Source organism: Parus major, chromosome 2 (assembly GCF_001522545.3).
Source record: "Parus major isolate Abel chromosome 2, Parus_major1.1, whole genome shotgun sequence".
Classification (NCBI taxonomy): Eukaryota; Metazoa; Chordata; class Aves; order Passeriformes; family Paridae; genus Parus; species Parus major.
This window is the reverse complement of record NC_031769.1, coordinates 32,738,424-32,751,953: the sequence shown is the minus strand read 5'-3', so window position 1 is coordinate 32,751,953 and position 13,530 is coordinate 32,738,424. Positions and strand designations below refer to the sequence as shown.

Below are 13,530 nucleotides of genomic sequence, written 5' to 3'. Positions count from 1 at the left end.
AAATACCAGTGATGGAGAAAAGCAGCCATCAGAAGACAAACAGAAGGATTTTGGTCTTTTTACTCTAAACAAAATTTTCTCTGACAGAGAAATGAACAAGTGCTGGGAAACAGAATCAAAAAAGCCAGTGGTAAATCTTTAGTTTTGATAAAACACCTTCTGTTGAGACTGGGAAACCCTCCCTCCACCCCCAACACTGCTTTGAGTATGTTTTTGTTCTGCTTCTGATCCATTCTCAGTCTAAAGACTTCTTTTTTCTTTTATTTGTTTCATATACTTACTATATGAACTGCTTCTTGCAGTACATCTTTTTACTGGTTCTTAATTACATAACCAACAAAACTGCCAGGGAACAGCTCCACAACTGCTAGCAACAACCACTCAAAAGCAAAAAGATTACATAGGATGAATTGCCATACTTCCTGTGCCTAAAAAAGAATCAGGAAGAAGAGGGAGGAAATAACATGAGTACTGTAGTGCTGTTCTTAGGGAAAGCAGATAAACTGCAGTGCTCTTCTTAAGGGTAACATATAAATAATATCAAGTATTATATTTTATTTCATATTTTTGAGATTAGTTTCTATTTTAAAATCTAAATTAGAACAGATAATCTAACATTACTAGAGAAATACCCTTTTATCATGTAGATGGACTGCTCCTAAAGGAGGAAGTGATTTCTCCCAGGCGTTCCCAAACTGAAAAATAAAAATTCAAGCAGTGCAGACAAAACCCATGTCAATTTGATCTAAGAACAGCATGAACAAATGCAAGCCCTCCTGGCTGCCTCACCAGCAGCTGTATTTAGCCGCACTGAAATTTTACAATTTCACTCATTACTGTGAAGTGGCTTACGCAATATCTTTATCTCCTCTGGGAGAGCTCATGCATTCCATGTAGTCAGTGTTTCAAGAAAATATGCTGGTAGTCAGCCCATCCATCCATCCATCCATCCACCCACCTTTGGTTATTTCTAATCATATAACTAAATTATCACCTTCAGGCTTTAATGGGGAAGTGTGATTTAGTTTTAGACCTTGGTGATGATTTAAAGTACTACCCAGTCACAAGCAAAGTCCTCAGCTGTGCTTTCAAGGTTGTTCCCACCATCAGTATCAAGTGATACTTTCATTCAAGGCTTCAATATGACCAAGAGAGAGAGAAAAATTGAATCTCTAAAAGCCTGCAAGTCTTTCCTGCATTTTATGTTTTGCTCACCTTGAGACTCAAAGTAAGTCATAATAATGTTCATTTACAGCCTGTAGAAAGTTCAGCTGCAACCATACATGGAGTTCACTGTCAAAGAACATGCCCATATGCACCTGGTCACACTATATTCCTGAAAGGCAAGTGATCTGTGTGGATTTGTAAGGAAAATACACATGCAGGGATGATGGTGGAATGGGGAGGAACATGACAAATAAGTAAGAGAAGCTCAGGAGAGTTAAAAAAACCCCTAAACCTATAAAAACACACTATTCTGTGTTGCCAAATTGACCACATCCTAACACAGCTTGGAATTTACAGCAATCAGGTACATGGCTATCACAGAATTACTGCTCTTGTTGATAGGAAAAGTCTTATTCAAATGGTGCTCCTCAATCAGGGACTTTCAGTCAATGCAGAATAACTCAAATTCGGTGTAAGCTAATGCCTTCTACTTCACCCGTTCCACCTTAACCCCTGGGGTCAAGCCAACTGTACCGACCAGAGTCGTGAGACCACTTCTGCTCCTCAGTGTCCATGAACCACATGTGAGGACTGAAACTGTGCAGGTCACAGAGAATGTTCCTCATTTTGTCTATCCTGATGGTTATTTGCCTCACCCTCCCTCAGAAAATTACTATAAGGGACTGTTGGTCAGAAATGAAAAGAGTATGAAAGACATCAGCATGTTCATCTAAACTCTAATCAGCAGTCAGGAGTCCACAGCCTGCTTACTGAAGTCAACAAAATGTAGTACCCCTTAAGCAAATCCTTCTTACTTTACAGGGTAAAGGTATCAGTGCTGTATCAGAGTAGGAGCAGAATCACTTCACTGCTGAGCAAAAAACAAGCACTGTCTAAACTGTTTTTTAAAGAAGAGTTTTCCAAACTAGTGACAGAACTCACACACCTTCCCTTCCACCACAATACAATGTAGAAAAGCACTGCTAAATATCATGCCTTTGTGGCTGCACTTGAAATTCCCAGGCACTGCTGCCCAGATGCTCAGTTAACTACTTTTTCCTACAGAATTTCACTCCATTTGGTTTCTAAACACCTGTTTATGGCCACAAGGTGTAAGACAGCTTCTCCTTAACCATTGTATTAGCATTCCTCCCCAGTCAGCCACTCCCCTGTCCTGCAATCTTCCTCACTATTAAGATTTGTTTTACCAGAAGAATTAATCTGGATCATTAAAAAAGAAAAAAAAAAAAAAAAGATAGTATATAAGAAATTTTCATTTGTTTCAGAGGAACTTGAGAATCAAAGAGTTAATGAAAAATACTAATTTCCCTCTACCCTCCAAAATAAATACATGATAAGGATTAGTGTCAGGTGTGGGTCACAGATTTCCAGTTACAGTGGTATTATACCATGCTTTGAACTGCTTCAAGTTAATACCATATTACTGGACAGCAGCATGACTTACATGCCAATCCTTTCTGAAACCTCTAAAAACCTAAAGATCAACTAGGAAGAAGTACTAAGAAATCTGTTCAGAGTAGGAGAGAGTGCCAGATGTGTCCCCATTCTCTTTTTGCTGTTGGTTGGGTTGGGTTTTTTGGGGGAAGGGGGTTTTGTTCGTTTTGGTTTTTGTTTTTAAGGTTCAAATTGCAGACATAAGCACAACCAAAGGACTTCATGGATATTCTGCAATTTCAGTGCGTTGCTGATATCAGAAACAATTACTTTGGTTTTCTCATAATAGAAACTACTGGTAAGGCTAACACTGGCATCTTTGGATTTTAGGCAATAACTACAGAACAGTAATTGTGGGTCAAGTCACTGAAAGAACAGTACATGTCAGAGTTGGTCTTGGTAATTATTTATTACTCAGGGGCTAGTGTTTGCCACTGCTTCTGCAGACAACCAGGGGACCACTCAAAACTTTCCTGCAGCTCCAGCTCCTGTGTTTTCCAGGCAGCCTGTCAAGCTGGTCTGCCATGTGAGCCTGCCTTTGGTACTCTTTACAATTCTTATGGTGCATAAGAAGTAGATTAAACTACACAAAAATATTTTGTGGCATACATAATCACAGGTTTTGTTGCTAGGACATTTTCAGAAGGCTTACAAAGAGATAAGGCAGTCTTTGAAGGAAGCATTGGTGACCTTCAAGGTAAAGTTTCAGAAAGTGTGCTTGCTCCATAGAGTTTTTCAGATCCCTTGAGCTAGAAGAAATCAATTTCAGAAGAAACAGCAACCTTGGCAAGCCGGCAAATTCAACTATCTTTTCAGCTGTACTCAACATGGAAAACAGTGGACAGGCACCAGTCTTCTTGCTGATACTTTCACAGAAAAGGCAGACCAGTGGCACTGAAACTGAGAAGGGAAAGAAGCAAGTAATGTCCAGGGTAAACCACTTACTGGATTGCACTGTGAACTTTGCAAGCGCCAGTTCCGTTCAGTTGCAGAAGTGATGAGTGGGGATGTGCACACTGTGCACTCATAAACCATACACAGATCTGACAAGATACACCAACATAGACAGATAAACCACCACTGGGCATTTTTTACATGATGCAAGTTACAAACAACACATCAGAAAGCTGTTACTTTTAGAAATCAACAAGGTAGGGGTTGTAAAGAGAGATTAATGTCTCAGCATTTCAGAACACAGATTAAATTCCTAATAAAAATATTAAATGCTGCTTCTAAAGGCAAGTTCAGAGAATGTATACGGCTTTCTTTCCAAAATTCATGTTTTTCTCAGGAATTAAATATTTCATTGCATTAAATCAAATTAAGTTGCCTTAAAACTAGTATCTTTCTCAAGACATGTCTGTAATAATTATTTTTCACCTAACACAGGACAAGAAGGGTTGATGGAAGCTGTATCTTTGCTGCTGAGTAAGCAGAGCAAAAGTCAGCAAATACTATGCAGTCTTATCGCTACACTTCCTTCTCTCTCTCTCAGATGCAGAGGCTGCCATCACCTGACCCTTCCCTTCCTCACTCACACACTGGAACACTTTGAATCTCATGTGCCAGAAATTTCTCATTTTTTTTTGCCTATTTCGAAGTCTTTTAATTTATGATACAATTTTTGTCTGCTGCTTGAATTGCTGTTACTTAGCACTACATGTTTTAGCTCGGGTTTTTTTCCTGCTGCAGATTTCCTTATGCTATCAGAACATCTATTTTTTTTGATGTGCTACCTGCTCCAATCCAGGATGTGTTAGTGTTTGGTCTTGTGCTCAGAGAGGAAAGTAAAGGAAAAGTTACAGTTTTGGTTGCAGCCACAGATTTAGAAGTCCCAGTTTCATGACATGTGTCTGGGGAGATGGCTGGGAAAGACCCAGCACAGATATAGTAAAAATTAAAATGAAGAGCTAAGCAGTAACATCCTGAGACAGATTGATCCTAAGTAGTCTGTGTAACTGCAGCTCAAAACAGTGGTTAAGATAGGAAATACTGCAGTCAATACAGTGTGCCCACAAAGCATTTGGATCAACTCTCTTCAAACTGTTGTGTCCCCTGTGTCTTTTAAGTTGATCAAGCCCATGATGAACCATTACAACAGCGCAGCTGGATCAAACCTCCAGTCTTTCACACTATGGCAATTCACTCTTTGGGCTCTCCTACCCTGAAGAATGCACCAGATGGCCCATCACTGACACCAAATCTTACTGTTGTCACATTGGTGTAGCTGCATCCACATATTGCAAACATTGTGGGCTGGGTCTATCAATCATCAAATTAACCATTTAAGAATGTATTAACAGTGAATGTGACTGGGCAGTTCACTTGTTCCACAGGCTTTGTTATCTTTCTAGATGTTAGACTGTGCCAGTGGCATGAAAACAATATTTTGGAAGAAAATAGCTTCTAAACAGTGTTATTTATTATTAAAGCAGGCAATTCTGAGAAACAAAATGGCTTTAATTGAGACTGACCAGTAAGAAAAGCAAGCTGAAAATCAGTGATTCATCCATATACTTGGATTTTCTACTTCTCATTTATTTTTGTGCCTACTGAACAACAAGATGTGATTTTGGTTGCTTTCACCCCACTGCTGCACCCTGACTTTATAAGACTGATACCAGCTTTTGGCCAACTCCCAGCACAGGAAGCTCATCTGTGAAGTGACAAACTTCTTTATGAAGTTGTGAGAAAGCAGCAGGAGGCACAGAAAATACACCAAAATGGGAAGGAGAGAAGAAAAGCAGCACTTCGGTTTGACTGCTCTGCCATCACAGCTAAGTCAAAGAAATGGCTGGTCAGCCTGGAACATTGTTCAAGATAAGATAAGAGAAGCAAAGGTAGAAGACAGTGCTTGCAGGACAAATACAGCTCACTGCTTTCACAGTGCCCAAATCCATGTGATATCTTTCAACAATGAATTCAAGTAGACCACTAAGCGGTCTGAACAACTTCTGCCTTCTGTAGGAGAAAGATTTCACACTCTCAGAGCAGGTGCTGCGAAGTGAGCAGAATGCACAGATCTGTATGGCAAGCCTACAGGAAAACAGTAGATCAAGAGGAAACTGGTTTGTGTTAAATAACACTTATTTCAAGTTCCCTTAAATATATTTACTTCAGGCCAAAAAAACACCACAATCCAATCTTAAAACAGAAACAAGTGTCAATTCATATAACCACACCAGTTAACCACTGGTTAACTAAACCACTTGAAACCTACACGTTACGTATGGACTTTGTGGTCCTACAGGTGTATCCATACTAAATGTCCATCACATAGCTGGTAGGATTCTGATAACCACCAACAGATCCTCTCCAGCTCTACTGGTTTGTAGAAACACAGTGATGCAGCAGGGACAATGGCATTTTGGCCTAGGGATATGCGCAGCTCTCAGAAGGAAACTGCAGTCACGGCACCCCAATGAAACCAAACCCAGACCAAGCAGAAGGTCCAGTTACCACACCCCCCATGCAGCTGGAAGCCCACTGAAAAAAGTCCCACTGCAGGTATCAAGCCTACTCCTCACTCCCTGTAACTCTTCTGCAGAACTGACACAATTAGGTCACTTAGTGCCACTGGAGATATAAACAACCATTACTGAGGATGCATTTCCCTTTTATACCTGAGTTTCAAATTGTGCACCACATTATGCACAGCAAGTGTTTTACTTACTCAGAAAGCACTCTGTAAAGATAGTACTGTCCTTGACAGGGTCTGTATTATTGTTCTTGCAGGAAAACAGGATGGAGAATGGTTAGAGGTTTCAGTCATCTAGACTAAAAAAACGCAACTCTTGCAATTGTAAAAGCCAGTTATTAACTGACCACTGAAATCCAGAATTTCATCTACATTAAAGAGAGAATAAAGCTATTCAAGGCTGGAAAGTTATCTAGCTTAGCCACGCTTACTGAGAAAAGACAGCACTCCTTGAAATTAAGCTTTGATACATGATCCTACTCATGATTTTTCCACACTGCTAACAAACCTCTATTTCAGATATCTAGGACAAGTCAATTACCACCCAAGGTTGGAATGACAGAAGCTCTAGTGATGCTCAGGTGGTCAAAATAATTCTGGAGTGTTAACTAGCATTTACAGTGTTGTTCAGATGCTTTAAGTCCCAAAGACTTATTTTTTCAAGCAAACCTATTACTCCAAGAAGAAACATTTAATGTGTACAACTCGCCTTGGTCCTAAGGATCTGTGACTCTGGAAATCCTGGAGAAAATGAAAGAATCCTTTTTTGAAAGAAAATCATTGCTTATGCACATATGCCATAGTACAAGATACTGACTTCTGACTGAAGCCTAAAGACTGCCTTATGTTTTTTTAAAGACAGTCCACAGGACTCCAAATTATCTTTATGGTTATCCTGCCTTAGTTACAAGGTTTAGTGCAAATATTGATGGATAGTTTTCCTGAGAAAATCAAGATGCTTTCTTTGCAAGCTGACCTGGACTATTAACACTAACCTACCATGATTTGCATTAAACCCCTGTGATTGAGGTGTGGGAAGCTCACAAAAAAAGACCTCACCTGGGAGAGGATCTTGCATTTCTACTCTAAGGTTTAGCACTGGATTACATACCTACTGTTGACATCTTTTTCCCAGCTGGAGGGTCAAACAGATCTTCCAACTTGGCACATTCTGTGATTCATCTTCATCTACCCAGAGAGGGGGAGACAAGGGGCTTTCAAATCTCATCTGGAATGAGTGATTTGCCTTCCTGCCTCCCCACCTCCAAACAGTCATACCTGCAACCAGTGGCCAGACAGATCCAGCAAATGCCACGTAGTCCAAAATCCTTGGGGAGCACAACAACTCGTGCCTCAGCCATTAAACACCAGTCTTATTATTTCACATGTCTGAAGACATGTGAGGGTGTCTTTGGACTGTGCATGAGAGACAAGGCTGTTAGACTCAGCTGTTCTCAAAGCACGATCGCAATGACACTACGTGCCAAGGTGACTATTTATACACAAGTGCCTGGCACGTCATAGGCTCTGGCATTATCAAGATGTTCTTCAGTGCCTGGGACTTGCAGATATGTCCCTTCTCCCCATAATCATTCCCCAACACCTCCACTGCCACCTCACCTATTCACATGTCATTAGCAGAAATTAATTTCTTCTGGGAAAAGACACACTGCTCTTGAGAAAACAAAGCCTTCCCCTCTGGAAAGACAACTGAAGTCATTAAAACAGAAGCTAAAGTTATGACTAATTTAAATCCATACATCATACATTACACAATTAAAACAATGAGACTATCAGAAGGCAAAACTTACAACCTGGTGACTGCTGCTGTATGCAAGAAGCAAGGTAGGTGAGCAGCTAGGGCCTCCCTGTGGGAAAGGAGGAGCAGGAACTTGAAAAATGCGTGGGCAGCACACAAACAGAGGTCAGGGTAAATTACTCATTGTCAATTCCACAGTAAAATAGATGGTTTATCATAGGAGTAGAACATCTGGCTTTGAAACATAGTTTTAGCTATGAGTGCATCTTCCCAGACATCTCTGGTAGAGAAGAAAGGGAAAGGAAGAAGTAATTTTCTCAAGCCACAAATTCTTTCAATATCAGGAAAAAGGAATTCCTCCACACCACAAAAGAGCAGGCATGGAGCGTAAATTGCTTCCTCTTTTTGTGAACAAGAGAGAAGATCCATAATGAAATCATTGCTGGTTTACCTGTTCTCAAACAAAAGGAACTCCCTGGTGTGCATCCTACCCCTCAGCTCTGTGACAATCTGTAACACCAGGCACATGAAGACGCTGGAGCAAAGAGAAACTCCCATCAATCTGATCAAGTACTTCCTTTCGAACCAGGTCCACTGAGTGATGCTTTTTGTAATAGCTTTTTCAAGGTTCATATCTATTGATGAATTCACTTACCATACTGGGAGACAGTTTGACATAAGTCATGCTGAGGTACCAGTGGAGCAATGTGCAGTGCTGCTGTACTGTGGACACCTTGAGCAACACCTGCACAGCATCGATCCAGAGACATACCCTGTTTAACTGCAGACTTTCAGCAAAGCAGAGGAAAACAAACAAGAACACAGTACATGGGTTGTCTGTCCCCTAAGTACTGAAGGAGCTAGCGCACCAGGGAGCAAGTCAAGGACAGCACAAAGGCTGGGAGACAGCTCTCCTTTCTCTGTGAAGAACAGGCCCAACAAAATCAGAAAGGAAACTGAAACCAGCAGCCCTGAGGACATTTAAGGGTTCTGTTAAAACATTTCACTAATTAGGCCTCAAGAAGAAAAATACTGGTTTGAATTTCTCCAAGTTGAAAGAGAATCCCTGGAGGAATAAATACTGAGCAAACTGCGGAACCATTTGTGATTTCATCATTGGATTATGTTCCATTAAAACTCCCACTGTTCAACCTGGCATACAGAAGTCTGGACAAGTAGGATTCAGACAGCTAAACTTAGATGTTGAGTGTCTTTGTGAATGCTCACAAGGTGTCCTACTTTTCAGCTCCTGCTCAAGAAGAGGGTGCATCAACTGCAGGTCATGTGCCAGCTTCATACAAGTGTTTTGGATCCCTCTGGACAGTCACCTTGAAAGGCACAGTCCCATACATCAGGCCATTGACCTGTGCCCAAACTGCTGGATGCTGCACAGGCACAACTTCGGTGCTATGTGCAGTGTAGACAGATTCCTCAGGAGACCCTGCTCCTTCTGCAACATCTCCCACCATGAAGGTTTGTCTGTGCCAGGGCTGCCTCAAGCGGTTTCAACTCCAAGCTGTCTTTGCAGTCTCTCTGCTTCTTCTTTCCCTCCCACAGATGCTTGATTTTAACAGCACAGAGAGCTGTTGACCAAGCGTGTGATTCAGCTGGAGCTTCTGCCAACAAGGAAATCATGATGGCAGTCCGCTTTCTGTGGGTGGAGAGGTCACACCTGCAGCCACCAATGAAGTGGCATGACAAGCTTTTTATTTTCACCTTTCTGTCTTTCAATGTCTATATACAAAACATGAAAGTTTTGTAAACATACTAATCAAGGATTCTTCTGGTGTTTTTTTCCCCTCCAAGCTGGGGAAGAAGTATGCTTATAAAATGCTTAAGTTCTGTGTAGACGTTTAGCAAGCAATGAAACAAAGATCCAGAGCCAAACACTACGCAGCAAACTTGTGCATGTAGCTCCCTGTAGACATGAAGCATGATTTGCTTTTCCAAGACTTATTTTGCCAAGAAGTCGGAAAATTCCTGTAGGATACATAGCTGTGCTTTTCTCTTTGTATTTTTATTGGAAGAACAAAAAAGCTGAGGGTTTGGTTTTTGGGTTGTTTTTTTGGTTTTTTTTGATAATAAAAATATGCAAAATGTTTAATGAGAAGAAAGAAAAAAACACAATATCCTAAATTAGCGAGACCTCTTTTACTTCTCTGTTCACTAAAACCTTATGCATACTGCACATCACAGACATGGAAATAAGATCTGTGTGACACATTGCAGAGATATGATACACTGAAGTTGTCACCTGTCTTATACTACCTGCCTGCTCCCAGGAAGCAAGGAACAGCCCCAGCAGTCCACGCTACTGAGTAAATGTTCACAACTTTTTTTGCTTTGTGATTTATCACAGCATGGGTTTTGTTCTTTTGAGATTTTAGTTGTTTTGTTTTCATTTTCTTTTTAAATCAACCGGCCAGCGGACTACTTCCTTCTTTCACATGGAGAAATTACAAAATTGCATGATAAACAAGCGGGGAAGGTTGCAGTCACCGCTGAAACGACGGCAATTACAAAACATACCTAGCAAAAACTGACTAAAGAGAGGCCACAAGACTGATTCAGCCCCTTATGGTCAGAAAGGCCCCAGCTCCTGCATTGGTAATCTTGGCAGTATCTCTCATTCCCCAGGAGAAGGGGAACACCACAATGAAGCAAGTGCCTGATCTGCAGGCTCAGGCCAAAGGCAACACTGTTCCCTGGCAGGGGCAATAAGCTGCCAGGGGAAGGAAGGAGTGAAGCATCAAGGAAAGGTGTTCTAGGGTTGCTTAGCTAGGTGTGTTCAACTGATGACTGCCCTGCCTATGTCTAGAAAAACTATTCTGAAAGAGATCCATGTGCAGCAGCACATAAGATTTCTGTGAACAGAGCCTTCACCTTTAGTATCCTCTGTTCCTCACCTGTTTAGGGATGGCACAGAACAGCCTTCGATCAGTCATGTCACCAGTCCTGGCTCAATGGTGGCAATCCACCAAAAGGTCACTTCATGTTTGCCAACTGATGGTTTGATTCAATGCTAAGCTTGTTCTTACGCCTGAAGAACAGTGGGTCAAACTGTTCTTATTGCTCAGTTTGACCCACATCCTCAGTAGCTTTTGCTCAGTATGGCATACAGCTTGGGAAGGGAAATCTCAGGATGATCAGGAGCCTTGGCACAGCAGGGCACTGCTCACATGCTGACCTGCACACTGCACCTACACTAAAAGCATCTCATCACTGTGGGCATGCAGAGATCTCAGAATTAGCTCAAGCAGATACACCAGGCTAACCTCCAGAACAGCTGTTCTTCAGGAGTTAATGTGGAAAAGAGCAGCTGTTTTGCAATGGTAGAAGAACACAAAGCCTTAGTAGTAATATTTTCAAAATATTTCCCTCCTTTTTAAAAAATAATTACGTATCATTATTTTTCTAATAGAATTTAAAATAGTCATCATCATTATCATCTATAATAAAGGTACAAGTATTTCCATGGACACAATCATGGTGTACCAATGCAAGATCTTTAAAAGGTCTTCATATTTGCCTTCATTAAAAGGCAAATACTCCTTATATTCAACACAAAATATACTTTCTAAACAAGACATTTCTGTATTTCAAGTCAAGCATCATAAATAACACCCTAGGCTGAGTCAGCATAATAATTATTTGCATCTTTTACACAAAGAAAACATTGGTATTTCCATTTTTCTAAAGGAAGTCCAGTATTGCGTAATTCAGGAAAACCCTGCCTTGCATTACTTTCAGTTTCAGTTGTCCCTAGCACAAATAGGAAAACCTTTCCCTTTACTTGAGCTACTTCTGTCAATGTGAGAAGCAGAGTGGGCAATGAAAACTCCAGCTGCAGTTTCCCTTGGGTCATGGCTGATGTGGACACATGCCAGGTGGGTGCCTCAAACACTCCCGGCTGGGCCAGACCCTGATCCTCAAGAGCCCGGCCCCACAATTCTGTCTGTCTGTATCCCCTGGATACTGCTAGCAGAATTAGGCAATATTTACTCAGAACTGCCATACCCTTGAAGGGCTGTGAGAACATGCAGGCCGTTGTCCTGATCTGACGGCGACTGTGTCTCTAAGACTGTGTCTTGGTGTGACCCCAGAAAGTGTGAGATGAGCAGCACACAGGCGCCTCAAGGAAAAGCACTGGCAGCTGTCCCTGTGCCTCTGAGCCCAACTCCAGAACATGACCCACGGCAACTCCAGAGCATGACCCATGGCAAACCCAGCAACCCTCAGGCATTGGAACTTCCTTTGCTTTATAAATCAGTTCGTTTTAATTGCATGCTGTGTTTTCATAGGCTGTCTTCATACGTACCTAAAAATTTCTCATGCTGCCTAACTCAGATAACACAGAATTTCAGAATAACATAGGGCAGTCTCCTGACTAATAGAACAAGCTAACAAAAAAGCATGCTATGATATTATATATTTGTATAGTGTATGTACACTGAATGTTATATAATGTATATACACAACAGTAATATATATATATACATATCTATACACAGAGATGTAGGTATACGTATATATAGATAGATAGATATAGAGCTTTTGCACATCTTTGTGATCTTTAGTTGCCAAAGGCGATGGATTTGCTATAGCAAAACAAAGAGGAGTGGGCCAAAACGGGATTAGTAGTAAATCTCTCTGCCCGGCGTTAATCATTGCTAAGGGCAGTCATTTACCGCGCCGTAAACCGCGGCGGAGCCCTCTGTCAAAGGGGGACAACACACTGCAAAGGGCCGGGAGGAGCCGAGCGCCGCCGCCAGGGCAGCCGGGCGACAGGGCTGGCTGCTGGGCCAGGGCTCCCGAGCCGCCCCTCGGCCGGTGCCACCGAGCCGGGCGGCGCCTTCCGTCACCCGCAGCCCGGGGGACGGCCCGCACCCCCGGCCCGGAGCTCCCGGCTCCCCGGCTCCCCACACGCAGCCCCGGCAACCCGCCCGCCGGCCCCGCCGCGGCCGCTCCGGGTCTGACACATCCCGATCCCGATCCCGATCCCGATCCCGATCCCGATCCCGATCCCACACGGCTCACCCGCCGCCGCCGCTCCCGCCGCTGCCCAGAGCCGGGAGAAGCCGGCGCGTCACCGAGAGCGGGCGGGGCCGCGCTCCCCGCCCCGCCCGGCCCCTGGAGCCCCGAGGGGCAGAGAGCGGCTTTCCTCGAGCACGGCTGTGTCAGTGCGGGGATGGAGGTGTCCTGTGACCCGCGTCCTCATCACATCTGCATCCCGTGATCGAGTCACCTTGATTGAGTGGGGCTCTTTGGTGTTTACAGCTCGTAACACCTCAGTCGTAGACACCCCGTGTGCTTTATGACATTGCACCCTAAATACGCATCTTGCTCAGACTGAAAAAGTACACGTTTGCCGGGAGTATTTTAGAAGCCTTTTAGTTAAGAAGCGGGGGGAAAAAAATAAAGAAATTAAAATTATCCCCGGAGTTTTACCGCAGAAATGTGTCCTGCAGAAATGACTAGGCACAGGAGTTAATGCTATGGTTGAAAAGGTGACGATGGGTCAAAGGTTGAATTTGATTATTGTTATAAATGCAAAGGCAAATATTGATTTATAAATGAAAAGAAAGATTTATTAATAAACAACGGAAAGCAACAATGATAAAATACCACAATAAAAATAGTCAGCGCAGCGCTGGGTGGACAGGGTCTACAC

The 13,530-nt window shown here is 42.5% G+C and overlaps 1 protein-coding gene across 6 annotated transcripts in view; it reads right to left on the bottom strand.

Moving 5' to 3' along the window:
• Positions 1–8,239, bottom strand: part of SNX10 (sorting nexin 10) — a 30,480-nt gene extending 22,241 nt beyond the window's left edge. The window contains exons 1-2 of one of the 6 annotated variants that reach the window (XM_033511885.1): positions 7,379–8,239; positions 7,212–7,288 (exon numbers count right to left, since the gene is read on the bottom strand). The gene's annotated coding sequence lies outside the window, so the exon portion shown is untranslated. Of the gene's footprint in view, positions 1–281; positions 301–7,211 lie in introns of those variants that run through there. The other 5 variants (XM_015618798.3, XM_015618800.3, XM_015618799.3 and 2 more) reach the window with 5 other exon arrangements.
• Positions 8,240–13,530: the final 5,291 nt, after the last annotated feature.